General features: G+C 32.6%; 1 protein-coding gene across 2 annotated transcripts in view; it reads left to right on the top strand.

Annotated features, from left to right (window-relative positions):
- The window catches only part of LOC140440308 (zinc finger protein castor homolog 1-like), a 246,779-nt gene that overhangs the window by 16,908 nt on the left and 210,364 nt on the right, over positions 1–19,507 (top strand). The gene's annotated exons all lie outside the window — the stretch shown is intronic.

The raw sequence follows: 19,507 nt of genomic DNA, 5'->3' as shown, positions 1-19,507 counted from the left end.
TCTTTTGTTGATCGTTAGCAGATACGTCTCATTCTTTTTTTTTGATTGCCTGTTTGTATTTCTCATCGAACCAATTGTTTGGCTGTCTTTTGAATACCTCAGCTAAAACTTCATCTGCTGCTTTTATGATTTGTTCTGTCGTTTTCAATATCCTCTAGCTTTTCATTTAACCAGTCATTTTTTTTCTTTTTATTTATTACGTTGGCTTTGTTTCTCGCTATTTTGTATTCTTCCTGTTTTGTTCTGATTAATTGTTGATCCATGTCATTCTGGCGGAATTTTTTAGTGTTTTCTTTGTTTCGCATTCTTAATCGTACCAGTCGTTATTTCGTTTTGTTGTTTTTTTCCTATTACTTCATTTGTTGTGTCACTTATTTTCCTTTTTAATTCTTGCCCTTTTTTTGGCATCTTTACAGGTGTTCAATTAAAAGAACCCGATTGGAATCTCAAAAATACTAAGCCACAGTCTTTCTAGACAATCCTGGTCTACTTGGATGCTTGGTCTAGATCGTAACACAATGTGTGTTATTTTTATGGCCTTAAAGATTAGAAAAATTGGACACATTCTTAATGGAGATCAGTATTCAAGAAAAGGAATATAACAACACATTTTCTTTCGTGGATATTGAACAAGATCCTAAAACGATCACAAGAGACGATTCAAGTAGGATAACAATATCATACATAAAATGCTTCTAAGAAAAACTTAAAGTAATGAGAAATAAAAACATTACAACAAAATTTAAGTGAAACACCACATCGGAGCACAAAGGACTGTAGGAGCTGTAGAAATGTTGCAGTGATTTTAATAAACGATAATGTGAGTACCGTCTTTCTAGATCTCTAAACATAACATGCAGAATTCAATTCGATTCTTCTGTGGTAAGTAAATTCTTGTTTTCATCCACTGTGTAGAATTTTGAAGTAAACCATTGTACAAAGTATTGTAGAAAAATATTTGAATAAAATCCTTTATAAAAAGGTATATAAAAAACCCAGTTGGGCTATGTTGAATTGATTGACCAAACGTTTTCGGAATAAGTATTCCATCATCAGTGTCTAATTAATACATGGATGTAGCCACTAAATATGTGGGTAAAAACCCTTTAAAAATTATTAAATGAAATTTAGTTTGTAGAGTCATATGTCGCCATCAAACCATGTGATGTTACCAATCAAACGGTAACTTTAACATCTTAACTGTAAATTAGACATAATGTAAACTAAATTTCATTTAATAATTTTTAAAGGGTTTTTACCCACATATTTAGTGGCTACATCCATGTATTAATTAGACACTGATGATGGAATACTTATTCCGAAAACGTTTTGTCAATTCAACATAGCCCAACTGGGTTTTTATATACCTTTTTATAAAGGATTTTATTCAAAATTTTTTAATATATGGTATACAGCCAAATACAGGAACTTTGTTTCCTTGTGGATTTTATTGTACAAAACTTAGTAACCAATCGAGTAAACATGTTACTATAAATTAACATGAAACGAAATAAAAAGGGAAAAGAAGCTGCTGCCAGAAGCAAATACATATGTGGATTTCCAAAAGTCTTTTTAAAAATATGGATTATTCGTTAGTCCCAGTTAAAATAGTTGCCAAGTAAAAAAAATACTCCAAAGTGAGTATAAATACTATAAAATGACGTAAATCTGTTAATTGATTCTCTTAAACGCTTCTGGGAATACTAAAAACAGTCCATCGCATGTTCATAGATAGCCGTAAGATGTAAGCACAGTGAGCCTTAAGAATTGTTAACACTGCAGCGGTTTTATAGCGTCATACAAATTAACATTATGCAAAATGAGAGGTATAATGAGAAGGTATGACTATTTTATTTCGTTTATGAGGAAATAATCGTTCTCATAATGGAAAGTAATTTTTTATATAATTTTCAATTACGTGCGTTTTTGCCGTGTTAATTTATATCGATATCTACGTACAGGAGAATTATTTTCTCATTTTTAATGAATCAACGATATCAAACGTGAATGTTTAATTAATTGATCATTAAGATATAGCATGCAACTGTTTAATATCACTCACAAGTATTACTTCGCGTTTCAAATGGTGCTACTCGTTTAGTTATTACAGATTTATTTGTTTTATATTACTTCAGGCTCTGACAATTACTTTAATGTACTATATTTTAACTATATTAGATATATATAGCAGTCACATGGACTTATCTACACGGCCATGCAGCACCAAAACAAAAAATACTCAATGAGAATATTAATTATAGTGCATACGCAGAAATAAAACAAAAAATTCTTTGGAAGAATCTAAACACAGATAACCAGTTGTTAAAATCATTCCCGACTGCGCTGAAGGCTACTAGAAAGCTTTGAAAGTTTTCAGAAAAGTTTTGAAATATTACAGGCGCTGTGAAAAGTATATAATAGATTTTAGATCACTCCTTAAACATTTAGCCTTTCTATGAAGTACATAGAAACCCTTAAAATATCCCAGGAGAGTCTTCGCATATTCCAGGTTGACCTGAAGTTGCTCAGAGGCTCTGAAACGTTTCAGAAACAATCTGATATAGCTCAGGGACTGTTAAAGTCAACCACAACGACATGAAGAATTTTAACTCAGTCCTAAATCATTCCAGATTTTCCTGATCTACTTTTAAAATAATTAAGAGGCATCTAAAACATTCCAGACTCCGCTAAAGATATTCAGAGGATCTTCAAACCTTCCAGGACAATGTTGAAATATTATAGGTTGCTGTGAAGTTCTGCTATGACCCTTAAAACATTATAAGACCATATTGAAATATATGTTGCTATGATGTCCTACAGACCACTCTAGGATAGCTCTAAAATATTTAAGGAACTCATCAACTGAATTCATCTCTAGACACATGATATAATTTATTGTCTTTCAAAGACTCGTAAGTTTTTCCCAAGTATTCCAGAAATATTTAAAACAGTGTCGGCTACCCTTAAATCCTCTAATTCCGTTATTCTGTTCCATTCTATCTCAATATTCCAGGACAGTGTTCACATATTCCTGGTTGTGTAAGGTGTTCCAGTTATCTCTGCTCAACTAATTTTGCTTTGAAGTCATCTGCAGATCATGTAAAAGAGTTGGGATAATACTCCAGAAATATCTAAAATACTCTGGGCAACTCTGAAATTCTTCAGAAAATATGAAAGATTTCAAACTGCGCCTGAAGTTTTCCAGGGAGTTTTCAAACATTCTGCTTATGCTTCAAAAACCCATAAAATATTTCAGACAGTCCTGAACCAAAGAACATTGTCTTTAAGTATTTTATTAATTATTTCTTTTCATATTAATTTAATTAACGTGTGAGTGTGTCTTTATGTTATGTAATAGTCACGGTCGTGTAGACACTGCCCTAATATACTTAAGGGCTACGAAGTTTATTCAGCCTGCACTCACATGATTCAGATTCGGTTAACACACAGTTTTTATGTAACCATCCACCCCAGCGTAATCCACTGAGAAAAAAAGTAGACTACATCAAAGGTGGTGTAAAATCATAATTTACATACACACACTATTCAAATAATTGATAATTTTTCATTTTAACTTTATTTCGTCATAAAATAGAAAAACCAGGACCTATAAATAAATATGTGACAAGTAAATCCTATTGTTGATTAATCATATTTGTATATGGTCCTTCGAGCCGGATTCTATCGAACATACTGTGGAATTATAACAGAGTTGTCTTATATCTTTTACATCAATTAAATTCGTCGATAATCTCTAATCGATTTTCTTCCTTTTCTAAATTGAAACGCATCTTCTCATTAGTTCTTAGATTCATCGGTAACCTAAAACAGCCAATCAACGACCACTTAGAATGCTTTCTATTCAGAAGCAAAGTAATGCCACTAATTAACTAATTAGATTAGTGCAACAAAGATATCTGAAGGAGAAAATAGAATAAGTTAAAGGTAATAATGTCAAATTAAAATATTTCAAAAAATTAAATCCCTTCTTTGACTCACATGATCTCTATAAGAGTGGCTGGAAGACTCCATTAGCGTATGACAAGCGTTTGCCTCTTCTTTTGTCTTCCGAAGGTAATTTTATTAAATTGCTTATTTTCGGAAATTCATATTGTACGTCTACATGCAAGAATTCAAGGTACGCCTTCGTCACAAAAACTTTCAATTTCGTCCAAACTAGACAATTTCGTCTAAACGTGTTATTCGTAGTGTTCGTTTAAAATGTCTTTCCTATTGGAGACTAAAACCTCAATTTACAGCCACCGATGGGGGCTCTGCTCGATCTATGGATAGATATCCAAGGTTAAACGATTTTCTTGCATTAGGTCGACTTTGACGGTCCGTTTCTGTTGCGAGCAAATAAACTTACTATATTTGCCAGTTTGTGTGCTTTGTCTATAAGATAGAACTGGTATCTGAACTTAGTACAGAGGCATTTTTAGTCTCATTCAGACGTTTTATAGCACGTCGAGTGAAGCCCATTAAAACATTCCAACAGAGCGTTGACATACTACAGATAGTGTTGCTGTAAGTTACTCAGATAACTCCTGAAACATTGCAGGACAGTCTTGAAACAATTCTTGTTGTCCCTCAAAATCTGCTAAACATTCCAGGCAAGCTCTCTTATTCCAGAAAATACTGTGGACGACTCTGAAGTCATTTGGCACACAAAAATTATTAAGACATATATTTATTAAAAAAAAACTGTGATGAAACAATAGAAACGCGGAAACCTTTTGCCTAAGCAAATACCCATAAACCCACTGAACTAATTAAACAATCTCATAATCAAACTTACAACATTTTCAACTTCAATGGAAGTTTCTGAAGCGCCGTAAACATTGCTCAAATATTTACATCTAAAAATTCAATTGAAAACAAGATTTTAATACGCCGACATTCTTCAAATAAAATAAAAGGTTCAAAAAAGCTACCGCTCGGTTTCTTTCAGTAGTTTATCCCAAATCATAAATCCACCCGCCTCTTGACGATTCTAATCTCTGGTGAAATTAAGCAATAAAATTTAAATTAATTTTTAATTCTTACTCAAACGCACTTATTCAAACACTTTGTTAAATAAAACGTAAAGACTTAAATACACAAAACCTGTTTTCCGTGTACACCGAGAAAAATATTTGTCAGCTACACATCGTCTAATAGGTTCAGGCAGTCATTTAGATGGATCTCAATTACCGTTTATGATGTTTCCCAAGTTGTAAAATTAATTATGTTGGTATTTTTATCACTGCGTTTGATATACTCATTTCTCTTGGTATTTATTCTAAAAACAGAAGTGAGAAGATATATAATGAAGAGAAAAATATATTTAATAATAAAAAGGCGTTTTTAAAGATAGATGTCATTGAAAAATACAAAAATAGAAATACAGAAACACAGCAAAGGCAAATTTGCAAGCAAGAGGTACAAAGAAAGTGAAAGATAATAGAAAAGAAAGATGGAGAAAACGTGCTTTATTATAAATATAAAACTAACTAACTAAATTACTAAGGTAAACAAAACTAAACATCTTTTAGACCCCAGAAAAACTGGTGGGATGGAGGTTAAGTCTATTATCAGGAATAATATACTGTGCAGAAAAACATTTAAAGTAGGTATGCACTTACAACGATAGGAAATGAGAAAAAGATATTGAAAACGACATGGCAATATCAGTTGTTTAAAATATCTTACCCCAAGATTTAAAAGATTTTTATTAATGGGAGGAATCGGCGAGGAGAGGCTAATTATAATATTATGTATATATAATATAATAGGCGAGTCTTCTACAGCTGGCGCCGTTTCTCGTATCCTAGTTTTTAAATCTCTGGCGGTCACTGCATCTTCGACATCTTCTCTCCATGACCGTCTTTGTCTACCTCGTTTTCTTCTAGCGGAGGGCTAGAGGCGGGAGTCCATCTTTTTTGGCCATCTATTTTCAGGCATACCAGGTAATATTATGCTAGTTTATTTGAAAGTCGTCTTTTTTAGTATATGAAAAATGTAAAATGAAAGACAATCGAATTTGGGCGAATTGATTTAAATGGCAGCGTGGCATTACAATACCTCACATTCTTTTGGTAGACGCCACCAAACCAATTCGTTTCGTAGGTTTCTGTAAGATTACAGAAAAATCTACTCAGTTAAGATTGAAATTAGCGAAAAATTGCGTCTTTTAATTAAAAATAAGACATTATTTGGTATTTTCCATATAATATCCCTGAAATCATATTTTTGTTTAGCTCTTTTTAAAAGTAAAAGTTTTAAAATGTAAAAATAAAATTAGTTCTATATAAATGAAATAAAATAAAAATTAATTCCAAAACTACTACTTAAATTAAAAATAATTCCAAAAAAATAGGAACTATAAACCAAATAAAATTCTTTTCGAATTACATGTTCAAACAAACCATCACCTTGTGCCACACAGAAACCAAATCTATTGTACAACGCCTTTCTCATGGTGCTGAGTTCATTTGCTGATATGTTTGGGCCTAGTTCGACTATCTTTTGTGTCAGTTTTTGGTTCGCTCACATTCATGTTTGTACAAATTGATCTTAAACATCTCCCAAAATAAAAATCTAGGGGAGTAAGTCTGATAACCGAGAGGATCATTTTATTGTACCTTGTGTACTAATCACAAGTTCAGGAAAAATTAAATCTTGTTCTCTGACGGCCTAGGCATTATGTTTCTGTACGCTGTAATTTCTGCGTTTAGATTTCCTCCCTGCGTTTAGATTGATGAATAATGATTAATACAGTTTTTTCTACGTGTATTGACCTATTTGAGCTGTAATAAATAAATTAAGAGTTTCTTGTACAGCATGGCCCCGAAGTATCATTTTATTATTTGTACTCTTTCTGCGGATTTCTTACCCGCAATCACCCCAGGCAGTGTTCCCAATAGGAAGACGATCAGTAGGAAGACCACGAAAACGATGGAACGATGGAACTTACTGGAGACGCATTGAAAAACAGAGTCGTGTCTATATAAAAAGAAGAAGAAGAAGCTCAAAACAATGGAATACTTTTGTCTTAAAATAGATTTTTGAAAAATTTTAGGCCGAAATTACAGGAAAAACGGTACGTTTGTGTAGATAAACAGTACTATTTCTACATCAATAAATTATTGATCCATTTTAATGTCATTGTTTTTGAGTCAATTTCATCTCATTGTTTATTCTTACAATTTTTAATCTTCATCCATTACTTAATTTTTCATTTTTGTAGACCTATTTGTTTTACCGCCAGAAAGAATCAAATCACGTACAAAAATATTATTTCATACATTTTCAATGTTATTCTTTTCGAATAAGTGCTTTTTCCAAGTGTAGCTAACTAAGTGATTTTGATGGCTAGTGCGAAACGGATTTCGCATTTATTCAGGAAGTTTATTGTACTGAAATGGCCTGAAAGCCATTTTTTATGAAGAACGGCACCGTCATACATAAATGAGCATTTACTGCTTGATTCCCACTTCTGTACATTATGCATTTCTGTTTGCATGTGTACATATTCGTATGCAAATAGCGAGTGGATGGATTTATAAAATGTATTTATATTCACACTTCTTACTATTAAGATCGGATGAAAGGAGAAGAGATTAACTTGATCGTGACATTTGAAGCTAGATTTGAGCAAAAATATAGTGATGGTGTACTATTAAAAGTAGTAAATAGAAACACAAAAAAAAAAGTTAATATAATTGAGGAATGGAAAAGACATTAACTATGCAGTAAAACCAATAAAAACTTTCATTCAAGTTCCATTTTGGAATTTTCTTTTTGTCTTATTATTTTGTGATGTAGATCAGCATCGGTTACATTGTAGATTTGTATATTTTAAGTGTGTTAATAACTAAAAGTATTACAGAGAAGTAAGCAAAAATTGATCAATTGATTGCTTCGAATATAACCATGTCATAGTTTATAATCAATGTTTTAATAGTTGTACAATAATTGATTTCCGTAAAACAAATAAAACAATTCGCTTAATGTAAATATAATGATTTTCACCTAGAGAACTCATTTTCGCGAATTAATTACAAAAAAATTGGTCTTTTCATTAATGAGTTCGATATAAAAACTATTAATGTCTATACGCCTCAATATTTCTGTGAAATCATAAGGGTGTTGTTGAACAATCAGGCATCCACCATTTTTTATAGAAAATATTGTTCTTTTTATTTGATTTGTTTATTTTTTAATGGCGTTTAACGCGAAACATTTTATACGTCTTGAGATTTGTTGTGAAGTGAAGGACCTGTTTTCCAAAAATGACTTCATTTGTTTGATGGTTTCAATATTTTAATTTAGCGGTTTGGATATCAATAAAGAAGAATGGCTAATTTATTAGTCTTTATTATGTTTCAAATATTTGTAGCTCACTTGGCGGAACCTCTACCCATTATTTAATAAGAAATTCTTATAACAGATACGTCAAAGTACTGGCCACTTGACACTGGTTTAATACTCTCCCCTAATACCAAATATACTTTAGCTTACATGTCTGATGTGTAGAAGTTGAAACATATTATGAAAATGATAAAGTTATACTAAAATTTTGCATTGTACAGCTGGTTCCTAAAAAAACTGATACGACTCTTTAGTAAGATTTGATTCATTTTAAGCAGTGAAATGAGTCTTCTTACGAGTCTCTCTGATGACGGGTAGATCCAGAAACACGTGTTAGAGAATGGTAAGACACTCAAATTAAATCGAAACGCAGCCGTCTACGTATATTTATTTTGATAATTATCTTGGAGGATAAAATTATTTTCTGGATACGCCTGTTCTACACTGGAAAACATGATGTTTTCTAGAATATTCAGATAAGTCTGCACAACAAACCTGGCATGAATACGCCATACCATTCCCATTCCTCTATAGTGTATTTTTATGTATGAGAGAGTAATAAAACAAGAAATTATGTATGCAAATCCCTAAACTGTTGATACGGGTGACTCAATGAAAAATAGATATTTGTCAACAAGTTTACAGAAGTATATAGGAAAACAATTTTAAATTGAGTATGACCACCAGGTATAAAGGTTGGAGCAGAATAGAATACAATAGTTGTGAGGGTTACTAATCCCTAAATAAGGTTGCCAGTGTCGGAGTGATGGAGGTTAACGGGTACTAATGAATTTGCAAGAAATGTAAGATGTTTATTTTATTGGTTATATATAACCAATAAAAGTTTAATAAGTACCTACCTATTTGCAAAATAAAGTTTAATTCTTTAGATAAAATAAAACGTTTTATTTTATCTGAAATGAGTGCATTCCACGAAGTAAGGGTTTCAACAATCAAACATTTAATTCTTTAATTCCAGGAATCTACGACAGTAATTGACTAGATAATTACCTTCTGAACTTATTCCACAGAAAATGTGATAGTGGGTTTTTCCATTTTGTAGGAAGGTCCAAGTGGCGTATTCAAAATTCTTAACAGTTCACTAAAAGTAGGTACTTCAGTTGCAAGGTGCAGTTTATTGTGTATACTAGTGTTATGGAAAATTTGGAAGTGCCGTGTAAACGCCGAAAAATTGGTCCTCTAACAGTTAATGAAAAAACATTAATATTTAATTGTTTTAAATCATTTACAGACAAACGTTTATGTGAAAGTGTTGATGAGACCGTTGAGTTAGTTAGCAGTACACTTGGTGTTGGGAAATCTACGATTTACAGAGTTATTAAAGAAGAGAAATGTGGTAGTTTTCAAATGCCACGTAATGCTCCAGGGAAACCAAAATTTCAAATAGAATATCATTTTAAAGAAGGACTTCGACGGAAAGTGCATGAATTCTTCTTTAGACAAGAATTTCCAACGGATGGATATCCAATGGATAAAGTTCTTGTCTCAGTTCGAGATGGATTACCCAGAAATGAGTCGAAGTACGTTATGGAAACTTTTAAAAGAAATAGGCTTCCGCTGGAAAAAGAATCCCAGAAAGTCTATTTTATTAGAAAGAAGCGATATTGTCATATGGAGAAGACATTTTCTAAGAACCATAAAGGAAATGAGAAACCAAAAAAGAAAAATATTTTATCTTGATGAAACATGGATCAACGAGGGTCATACACCAAATAAATTTTGGCAGGATGAAACTGTTACAAGTCAAAGGCACGCTTTTGTAAATAACTTATCTACTGGTTTAAACCCACCATCAGGAAAGGGACGCAGGCTGATAATAGTACACATTGGCAGTTCAGACGGTTTTGTTGAAGGTGGTTTATTAACTTTTGAATCAACTCGTACCGGTGACTACCATGAAGACATGAACGCTGATGTCTTTCAAGAATGGTTCGAACAAATGATAGATCTTCTTCCTAAGAACTGTGTAATAGTAATGGATAATGCAAGTTATCACTCCAGACTTATAGAAGGACTGCCCACAACCAAGTGGTTAAAAAAAGACTTGCAGAATTGGCTGAGTTCAAAAAATATTACGTACCATCCCGGATCTATAAGAAAGGAACTTTATTGGTTGTCTGCCCTTCATAAAGAAAAATTTAAAAAATACGAAATTCATGAAATTGCCAAAAATCGTGGAATGACAGTACTTAGATCCCCACCATATCATTGTGAATTAAACCCGATTGAACTAGTATGGGCACAGATAAAGAGTGAAGTTTCAAGAAAAAATACCACTTTTAAAATTCATGATGTTAAACAGTTGTTTTTGGAGGCCGTAAATAATGTAAAACCTGAAAACTGGGAAAAGGCAGTAAATCACACTATTAAAGAAGAGGAAAAAATGTGGAAGCTGGACAATATTACTGATAAAATGATCGAGCCAGTTATTATAAATCTTGGTTCTGAAAGTTCATCTTCTGAATCTGATTTGGATTTGTAACAAGTAGCTGTAAGTTTTATATTAATATTTTTATTCATCTATTTAACATACCTTAGACGGTTTTAAAAACTCTTTTTCTCTTTTGTAATTTTTAAAAATTAAAAAAAATGTGAATTTTTTAAAACCCTTTTTAATGTAGGCCAGTCAGTTCTAATATAGTGTGTGATAAAAGAGGTCACTTTTGTTTACATACACATAACACTTTATAACACTGAAATAATTCATTTATTTTTTACAATTATTCAAAGTAATTTTTCAATTAATCTTGAGCACGCCCATGGAGTGGTCGGAGCTACCAGTTAAAATTATGCTAATTACTCTCTCGTTCATAAAAATAAACTATAGATGAAATCCATTCCCATGCATTGACGCTAAAATGACCAGCTGCTCGATGTCTATCAACATATAGAGAATTAAATCTATTATTATCTGGTCTATATACCCCAATTATGCCCTTTTTAAAAGATTGAAAAATTTTCTCATCTGTAAATATTACCCTAAAGATCTTGATTTTGTAGCTGATGGTTTAAAACAAATCTAAGTCTTGATTGCTTCTGTTGTGGCACACTGAAACGGAAACTGTGACACAATTCTTACAGTTTTCGCATCTTCAAAAGGATTCTCTTCTAATCTCTCCAAAAACGTACGATCTTCATGAGCGGTAGATATTTTTGGTCTTCCAGAACCTTGCTTTCTTTCGAGAGTTTCTTGTTCTCTCCATCTTTTATTAATATTAAAAACTGTTGTTCTGCTTACGTTAAAATAGTTCACTACGGCAGATAGTGACCAACCATCTTCTATTTTTGTTACAATTCCTGCTTTTAGTTCTTTGCTAGCATGTGGAGCCATTTTTTAAAGTTGAAAAAAAAAAGTTATCTGTCAAATTTTAAGATTTGGCAGTGACAGTGACAGTATGTAAATACCAAGTATTTATCCTTCAAAATACACTGCTCAGTTTTCTACAAAATACGCTGTAAGAGTCGTATCAGTTTTTTTTTAGGAACCAGCTGTACATCTGAAACTGTTGTTTTAACCAATAAATTTCAGGATAAGCTTCAGGAGACTGTTTTTTCCCGCACATATTTTTTGTGGGTTTTACATTTATGGGTGGTTGTTTATAAATTTTCATTATCTTTTACACATTTAACCATTCAAAAATATTTACTCAAACATCAACAATACGTCTACATAACCGGTCGACATTTCAAAATCCCTAACGCGAGTTTGTTTACAATTATCCACGGAGTAATTCGATCTGAATGTGACTAGTTCTATGGCTATATCATCGAAGTGGACGTAGAGAATCTATTTTCTATTGCGAATCGTTTGTAAGCAATTTCGCGAGTTAAAAAACACTAGCTGACGCCTATTCGAGTTCTAAATAATCACATCAGCCTTGATTGATGGCCAATTCGTTCATTCTTGTAATAGTTCCGAGACCCACCGCAATAGTGCAGGTGATGGGACTGTTAGGAGTTATTTTTAAAACTATTTTAGAGGATAATCACATGAGAATTACAGGATTATTGAATGCTAGTTAACAAGAGCGGATTTTTTCTTTTCGTTATTTCGTTTTGCTGCTATTGGCTTTATTCATTGTCAAGAAGTCTGAGAGAAGAGAAGACAAATAATATGATTACATTTTAATATAAAATTATGGTGATAAAGAAGACAGAGCTAAGACAAGAGTGGGTATACTCGTCCATGAAACAAGAATAAATCAAAAAACCATAATTAAAAAACAACAGCACTTTTGCTCTAGAAGATTCTGTAATAATGCGGTTTTTATCATCAGGTAAATCATAGGAATATAAAATCTTGTCGTATTGTTGTTTATAGATTTACAAAATGCATTTGACTGTGTAGAACTTAATGACTTGCCTGTTATGTAAGAAAAACATACCATTAGATCTTATTAATGCAATTGAAAACATTTATACCCATATCCAGGCTAGTGTTAACAACAAACGTGGAAAAAGTGCTATTCTGTTCAACCTCATTATTGTTGCTGTTGGACTAAGGGTAGACGGTATTGGAACACCTTTATGTTATGAAACTTCTTTCCTAATTCCGAATTCATCTGTGACAGTGTACCATAACTCCAATTCCTGTACTAGATAGGCTTTTTTTTCTAGTTGATGGCTCTCGTAATCAACAATCAATATCCTTGAGATAGATGTCTGCTGTTATGGATTTTATCTTCTTCCATATTCAAATTTCTCCGCAATTAGTAGCAATAATTCAAGAATGTCTGCAGGAAGTAGTGGGAATATCATCCCATAGACCGCTATTCATTAGGATTACCTAATACCCTTAAGTAACCAGTAATATGGTGTCCAACGTGTGGCACCGTAGTTACAGCGGCGAGGTCATCTTCTCATTCTCTTAACTCTCTAAGTATCTTTTGTCTATCTACTCCATCGAACGTATGTTTGAAATCGATATACAGTAAATTGGTATATTATACTGAAAGCAGTTTTCACGTATATCTTTAAACATATGTATTTGGTCTATAGTTGAACTTTCTGGCCTAAAACCACATGTGTTCACCTAATATTTCCTTTGAAAACGGCTCCAGGTGACGGTGTATAATTCCTGATAATATCTCATGGACGAGATATAAAAGTGTTATAATTTTTGCACTCTTTTATCTCCCTTCTTATAGGATTGGTAAAAATAGCGACCAAGCAGCCAAGAAAGTACAGAAAGGCCAAGAAAACATGGAGTGATATCCTGAACATCCAATAAAAAGGCAACCTTAGATATAACAGGCGCAAGTCTAATAAAACTTAAAAAATGACGAGAATAAACCGATAGTTTAGTAAAATCCCAATTAATCAATCACTGAATGAAGTTATTAAGTAGTGTATGTTTGTTATTATCACAATTACAGGACGGGAATGCAAATACTTCTCAAGAAAACATTATTAACGGCAACATTACCATTATTATCCAATATTATAACAAAGTGGTGACTTTTTGAATTATAGTTTTGTATCGAGACCGTAACTGAACATTCCGTTTCTATTGATTAATAGTGTACTAAAACAATTAAATTTATTTCATAATGTCCAACCGATCCTAGTTTAATAAATTTTCATTTTATTCTAATATTCTGTGTAGGCACATGGAAACAATTACTATTTACATATAAACATTTCGCCTTGGTGAAACAATGCCACAGTACACAAGAATGTCGCTTTTTCTCGCTATGAATTCATTGACATCACCGTACGTAGGTAATTATTAGAAATTTTAGAGTTTATGGTATCTACTAGGGCAACACGGCTGGACATTATCGTAAAAGTACAAGTACAATACGAGACATATTAAATGCTACATTAAATCGAATTCTGTGTATATTAAATTTATTTTAAAATTACACTGGCGTAATCGAGGCAAACAGGATGGTGTTATTAAAGTTTTTATTTTTTTTATGTTGATCCAAAATAATTATCACTTTCAATTCCAAATATTTACATCTTGGATTAATGTTCCTTTACCATTACCACCTTTAACCCACTATTTTAGAATCGGTAGACGAAGACTCAGAACAAGGTACCTTTATAACATCGATGAAGACTTGAGAAATACGTGCTTGGCGGAGGAAGGCGATGGATAGGGACGACTGGAGAGTTGTAAAGCCAGAATGATGACGAGATGCCACACTATGTTTTCCATGTATTCATGCATACCTTTTTCTCTTAAATGTCGCAACATTTAGAGCCACTTATATTTAGAATAATTGCATAGCATTTTTAATAATTTACTTTAATATTCATTGGTAGTTTGAAGGGCCAAATGTTATATCATCTTTTTAGATTAATACGCTGGTTTCAATGCGTCATTTGATTTCAATAAGCTCTTTATTTGATCTTACTTCTTTTGAGCTCTACGAATGGTCAGATCAGTCTGGGAATCAGATGTACGAGGAAACAATCCAAAGTATTTCTATCACTGTTATGATTGGATTCTGAAAGAACACTCTTTCTGCTTCATTTATTGTCGTAATTTCTTCATTCAAACACACAATAACACTATATATAATATCTGTTGGATCATTATTATTTAAGACTAACGATGAACAAAATACTTAGACGGTTTTTACCAACTAATGACCAATTGTGTAAAATCATATGTATATACTAAACCATTTAAAGTTGGCATACTACTTATCAGTATTAGCTTTACGTGGAATTCAGATTCCGGTTCCGGAAATATTTTGTAGCCAATCCTCTGCTGATAAGGTCATCAGTTCTTTTATTTTTGTGTATTTCCCTGTGACCTGGAACTTATACCAATGTTACACTGCTATGACCGGTCTGTCGAGTTCCTCTCGGTATTACTATATTTGCCCAGAGTCCACCTTAGCGCTTCTAAGAGCCCCCATAACCACTTCGCTATCTATGCATATATTCATCCGCGTAACCCCTAATGTCAATGTCTATTGCTTAATGCAAGATTGCATAAATATCTGCCTGAATTTATAAACTCATTCAATTACATGCTTTTAAATAATATAATCAAAAATACCGAAAAGGATCACAAGATTCGTATAATGAACCGTTTGGCAGTCCCCGGTATTCACTATAAAGCGCAAAATAATCGAATTAAGAATCTTTTAGTCCGAATGTTGAAATTAAGATACCAACTTTTAATGAAAAATCAAGCATGCGAGACGTATAAAGACAGTTGAACGCTAAAAAAGCAAATAAGAAACCTGCATCCAGCCTCCTACAAGCATTTTGGGTTAAATCTAAAAAAAGAGCGTATCATACATACTGTTAAAGAGGGTTTGATATTGATTTATATTATAACAGTGTATTATGTTTTGTCTTAGTGTAAATATAAAAATAAAACAAAATATTGAAAATCATAAATAAGATTAAGCTTAGTACATACTAAGATTAAACTGCTTTTGAAGCAAACACATAATTTAATATTTAATTAAAAATCGCTACCAGCAGCAATACCTCCAGTACTATTATGGATACGGTGGACTGAAGTAACCTCATTTGAAATGAAAAAGATGTTTTTCCAGAAAATCCTTTTATTCTATTCTATATATTCCGGAAGCTGGAAAGTAGTTATTTCGTCAATTATCTCTTCGTTTGAGCTGCTTTTTTTACGACCCATCTCTTCAGATTTGGAAAAATCAGATGGGACTAAATCAGGAAAATAAGCCGGACGAGAAAGCAATTCGTAGCCCAACTCTTAAATTTTTGCCATTGTCATAACGCGCGAGCAACAAGGATAACAAGGTGAACCTAGTTTGACAGCTCTTTTCTTGTAACATTTTTCTATTAATTACCATATTTAATGTGAATAAACCACAATTTTATTTGTCGTTTAGATTTCTACCTCTGAAATAGTTCTAAAAATACAAATTAAACTATATAACGTCTTTTTGAATAAAATTATTGTTTAAACGTTAAAATAATGTTTATTAAATGTTAAACTGAACCTGAACAGGCCAATTTGTCTACTCAAATTGTTTTCAGAGTTTAATAATTTTGGTTTTAAGAAAAACCATTATTTTGACGACGTTTCAGCAAGTTTCAGCATTATACTGAGGAAATTTTTTTATTTCGAGCACCAGCAAGAAGCGTTACCAGCTGACTTGACAGGGCAGCTGCGACCTTGCCGAAACGTCGTCAAAATACTGGTTTTACTCAAAACCAAAATTGTTCAACGTGGAGTCAAACCCGGAAAACCACTGAAAGCACATATAGCTCCCGCGGAAATTTCAATTAGACTTAACACACAGAATAGATCAAAATGGAAGTTTCTTGAGGACTTAAGGAGGCCTGTGTCGAACAGTCGACGGGAAAAAATATCTTCTCTGGCATATTTTGTACACTTTTGTCTATTTAAATTTTTTTCATCAAATATATTTACTTCATAGTGAATCTTTTCAACATATCAGTATTTAATTTCTATTTTTGGTTAATTTTCGCGAAGTTCCTCAACTTGGTTAATTTGGATAAATAATGTCGTTTTTTTTATATCTGCAGATGGTTCTAGAGCTAAAAGAACATTATTTGCATCGGTTTGAGACCATCAAACTCTCTTTTCCATTTATTTCCTTAGCACATGGACCTCACAGGCTCTCTTGAAGGTCATCTACAAAATTTTTATTGGATCGATAAACGAATTAGGATCTCAAGTTTAGATCCGTCAACCTACTAGGTCTTTATCTAAATTACATTTGCCAATATGCTGTATTTATAAATGACTAAAAAGTTATTTGTAAAGTTTTACATAGGACAAACAAAAAGAATAATTTTGAACATGTTTATTAGAGCATAAAAGATCCAAATAGACCTATATGTACTAATTGAACAAGCATACATTAACCTTAAGTCTTGAGCTAACATTGTTTAATTCAATGCCGACCAAGAAATTAAAAACAAATACTTATTAATTTTCATGTTTGCATTTTGTAGAATGACTTACATATATGAATAATAGTAATACATAATTAATATTAATATTAATAGTATTAAATAAATAATAGATACTGATTTTTTACCCTTTGGAGGCTGACAACCCCCACACCTCCGTACTCGAATCGATCGCAGTCCTTTATTTGTTTCTTTATTTTCTTGAGTTGTTTAACATGTTCTTAAAAGTTTTAAAACTAAGTCGTGGAATTTTAAGCCATTGACACTAGGCCGAAGATAAGATATTTTTATATAACCCGAACTTTTTTAAAAAATGCATTAAGTTTTTGTTTTTATTGGTGCATTTTTCCCAAAGCGGGCGTAATAAAATAAAAGCGTTTTAAGGGTTATAAAATGCTTTTAATGATCGTCAAGGCGTTCGATAAAGCCAACAAATTAACATGTAATTCATACAGGATGATCAAAAAGTTCTTTCTTTGTAACGATTTCTCTATTACGCAGAATACAATCAGATAAACAAGATAGTCTTAGTTCATTTCGTTTCAATTCTTTTTGTTTCTCTTTTTAGATATCAATACTAATATCAATAATAAAATGGGGTGTCAAAAAAATTCCCGCAAGAATTGAATTTGCTGCCATTCGTATAGTAAAGTTTTGGCGCCAAAAAAAACAGTTTGACAGCTGACAGTTTAGGGTTAATAAAAATGAAGCGGTACGTAAGAGAACAACTCGTTTTCATGGTTAAAGAATATTTTAAAAATAATGAAAGTTTAGCGGCCGGAGTTTAAAAAATTCGGGGAGGTTGGTTCAATTGGTGATGTTACATACATATTAGTCGTCCAAAAACAAGCTGCTCAAATATCAATATCGAAGCAGTGAACAGTGGTAAAAGTTCAGGAACATCAATCGACATAAGAACTGAAGTATTAATGACCATACAAAGCGAAGAGAGTGTTTGAATGATTATTGAACATCAACAAGTGGAGCTTGATTTTTCGAGCCAAATCATTCTAAGTCTTTTACCTTGGTGGCTTTGTTAATCGTCAAAATTGCCACATTTAACATCCTGAGATAAGAACTCACATGTGACTGTCGAAAAAAAATTCATCAAGAACGTGTCACTTTTTGGTTCGGATTTTGAACTGTAGGAGTATACTTTTTTGAAAATGAGGCTGGTCAAGCAGTGACTGTTATTGATACTCGATATCGCAACATGATAAAAGAGTTCTTTCTACCTAAGTTGGATCATATTGATATGTACGACAAGTGGTTTCAACAAGACGGTGCCACCTACCATACCGCCTGTGAAACAATTCAATTACTGCGTGAGACATTTCGGTGATTAGAATTGGTCCCCTGGATCGTTTGATTAAACACCATTGGATTTATTCTTATGGCGTTATTTGAATTCAGAAGTCTATGTCAACAAGAGTACAACTACCCGTGCATTGAAGGCGGAAATTCAATGCTGCATAAGAGTGCGTGTGTGCCGTGGAGGTCATTTGCCCGATGTGCTATTTTATAAATAACCCTATCCTATGTACTTCATGCTTCAATAAAAAAACTAAGATCTAAAGAAATAACAGTCTTTTCTATTCAATTCAAATCTTGTGTAAAATTTGGGACACCCTTTAAATGACATCAAGAGTTACTTCATTAAATATAGGGGAGTAAAGCAGCAGAAAGATCTCATCAACTGTCTACTACTATTCTATTCTACTACTTGAAATAATGGAAAGAGAATACCCAATACATCCGATTAGAGCAATAAAAAGTTTATGTAGAAATACAAATATTATGCATAAAATGCAGTCAAATGAAACAAAATCGATAAAAACAAACCAAAGATTAAAACAAGGTTGTGGTATGTTCTACCAGCGCTTTTAATATTCTCCTCCTTCCACGCTGTACATCTTAACAGAATGTTGCGTTCTTCCACCTCATTTTTGAAGAACTTCTGATGCACTATACTTTTTTGAAAATGAGGCTGGTCAAGCAGTGACTGTTATTGATACTCGATATCGCAACATGATAAAAGAGTTCTTTCTACCTAAATTGGATCATATTGATATGTACGACAAGTGGTTTCAACAAGACGGTGCCACCTACCATACCGCCTGTGAAACAATTCAATTACTGCGTGAGACATTTCGGTGATTAGAATTGGTCCCCTGGATCGTTTGATTAAACACCATTGGATTTATTCTTATGGCGTTATTTGAATTCAGAAGTCTATGTCAACAAGAGT

Source organism: Diabrotica undecimpunctata, chromosome 4, assembly GCF_040954645.1.
Source record: "Diabrotica undecimpunctata isolate CICGRU chromosome 4, icDiaUnde3, whole genome shotgun sequence".
NCBI lineage: Eukaryota > Metazoa > Arthropoda > Insecta > Coleoptera > Chrysomelidae > Diabrotica > Diabrotica undecimpunctata.
The sequence above is the reverse complement of the archived record's forward strand: the minus strand, read 5'-3'. Positions and strand labels throughout refer to the sequence as shown.